At 56.5% G+C, this 2500-nt stretch overlaps 1 non-coding gene across 1 annotated transcript in view; it reads right to left on the minus strand.

Annotated features, from left to right (window-relative positions):
* LOC126326142 (small subunit ribosomal RNA) overlaps positions 1–292 on the minus strand; it is a 1893-nt gene extending 1601 nt beyond the window's left edge. The window contains exon 1 of the ribosomal RNA XR_007560538.1: positions 1–292. This exon is cut by the window's left edge and continues 1601 nt beyond it. This is a non-coding gene — a ribosomal RNA (small subunit ribosomal RNA).
* Between the last annotated feature and the right edge of the window lie 2208 nt (positions 293–2500).

Raw genomic sequence — 2500 nt, forward strand, 5'->3', positions numbered from 1 at the left:
ACCGTGCGATCAGCCCAAAGTTATTCAGAGTCACCAAGGCAAACGGACCAGACGAGCCAATCCGATTGGTTTTGATCTAATAAAAGCGTCCCTTCCATCTCTGGTCGGGACTCTGTTTGCATGTATTAGCTCTAGAATTACCACAGTTATCCAAGTAACGTGGGTACGATCTAAGGAACCATAACTGATTTAATGAGCCATTCGCGGTTTCACCTTAATGCGGCTTGTACTGAGACATGCATGGCTTAATCTTTGAGACAAGCATATGACTACTGGCAGGATCAACCAGGGAGCTGCGTCAACGAGAGCTGAGCAGCCGGCCGCCCGGGAGTGTGTCCCGAGGGCCCGCGCGAACACGCAAGCGTCCGCTCAATTATTCTGCAAACAGGAGGAGGCTGAGCTCCCCTGCACGATACACCTCGAAACCCTCTCAGGTCCCGGCGGCGCGCAGCGCCGTCCTAAGTACTTGGTCGGGTTCGAGAGAGGCGCAATCGCCCGGAGATGGGCGAGTAGACGCTTTCAGTGCGAACACCCGTGCTCCCAACTGAGCTTGCCGCTGCCGACAGAGGCCCGGGAGCGTGCTGTCGTGGCATTGCCGGCGGGAAACAACACGCGCCACCTACGGTGACCGGCAGCTCCAACGCCAGCGCCACAGAAGGGCAAAGCCCCACTTGGGTGCAGAAGCGAACTCTCCCAGCACAGCGCACGCGCCAACACGTCCGCAGAGCTGCGATACAAACCACCTGCGAGAACCGCTGGGGGCGACCGAGCAGCAGACGGCGTCGCGACGCCGAGTGCCGGGCGGCGGCGCATCCTCAACGCACACAGTCCGCAATCGGACCAGCACACTGCAGATGTCCACCGCGCTTCGCACCGGGCTCGGCAGAACCCACTTTGGCCGCCTGGCGCCGCGCGCAGGGTGCGCCGGCGCATAGCTGGGACGCCAGCCGGGCCCGTCGGCCGGCGCTCCTGCCACTGGGCGCCCCCCACCAGCCGGCTGTAGTGCGTGCGCTCACGCAGCGCGCGGCCAGCACGCCGGGCGGCCCCCCCTCACCGGCCGGGGACTGTCCCGCCAAGCCACAGCCTCGTATCGCTTCATACCCACATGGCCAACTCAGGTTCGGGGGCATGGCGGGTACCGCCGAAACAACCGGTTCATAGATGTACCGATCGTCGCTATCACCGATGCACCTGCAGCGCGAACAACCGCTCAACAACTGATTTCCAGTTCATTTGCGGATCTTTGGCAGCAAACGTATACGTCAATCTACATTTGCGAAATCTACGATTCTGGCATGCCTGCATGTTATGTGTCACGACACGCTACATCAGCCCACATACACACTGCGGCATGTACACGAGAGAACACGTGGAAGATGGTCCGCGCACGTGTGCAATGTCCCTTGCGCGGTCGACTGTCAACCGGCCTCTGTAGCATGTCGCAGATGTGGAACGCGGTCCACCGTGCTATCATGTTGTGTGGGGCAATACGATTAAATAGGAAAACCCTCGTCGCTACATCAACAGACGGCTCACGCTGATTCCCGGCAGAGGGAGGAGGGGGGGGGGGGGGGCCAACATGCAATACTTTCGTCCGTACCTACCTACCACATGTCTGTACGGCGTACAACAGTGCAATCTCGCTGTAATGGGGAGACGAGACAAGTAGCATCGTGCACAACATATGGCCCTTATGATTCGCCATTGTAGGGCGCAGCCGGTGTACGGTCAAGCATGTGCCACATTATGTCACTCAGTACGTAACGACGGATGATCAGTGTGGGTTACGCGTACATCAGCGGACAGTCCACACAGGCCGTACCACAACGTACACTGACTGCATCGACAACCGAATGCAACTGAACAGCTGCAAGGCTCATTTCACAAACAAACGCCTGACCGACCAGCTTGGAAGGGCAGGAGGGGAGGGCGATATTCGTTCTGTAGCGGTACACCCTTCCAGTGGTTAGCGGGACTGTGTAGAAAGTACGCAACACTCGAAAGACCTTTATGTGAGGGTACGCACCATGGCATCAAGAAATACACATGACACCAGAGGATCCAAGCAGTGAACTATGTTCAGAGGGTTGCTGTTAGGCAAAGCTACATTCCTGTGACGTTACATGTGACAGTTAAGGTGCAGTGTAAGTTAGGTTAAGGTGCAGTGTAAGTTAGGTTAAGGTGCAGCGTAAGTTAGGTTAAGGTGCAGTGTAAGTTAGGTTAAGGTGCAGCGTAAGTTAGGTTAAGGTGCAGCGTAAGTTAGGTTAAGGTGCAGCGTAAGTTAGGTTAAGGTGCAGCGTAACTTGGGTTAAGGTGCAGCGTAACTTGGGTTAAGGTGCAGCGTAACTTGGGTTAAGGTGCAGCGTAACTTGGGTTAAGGTGCAGCGTAACTTGGGTTAAGGTGCAGCGTAACTTGGGTTAAGGTGCAGCGTAACTTGGGTTAAGGTGCAGCGTAACTTGGGTTAAGGTGCAGCGTAACTTGGGTTAAGGTGCAGCGTAA

This window comes from Schistocerca gregaria, unplaced genomic scaffold (assembly GCF_023897955.1).
Source record: "Schistocerca gregaria isolate iqSchGreg1 unplaced genomic scaffold, iqSchGreg1.2 ptg000975l, whole genome shotgun sequence".
In the NCBI taxonomy this organism is placed as follows: Eukaryota; Metazoa; Arthropoda; class Insecta; order Orthoptera; family Acrididae; genus Schistocerca; species Schistocerca gregaria.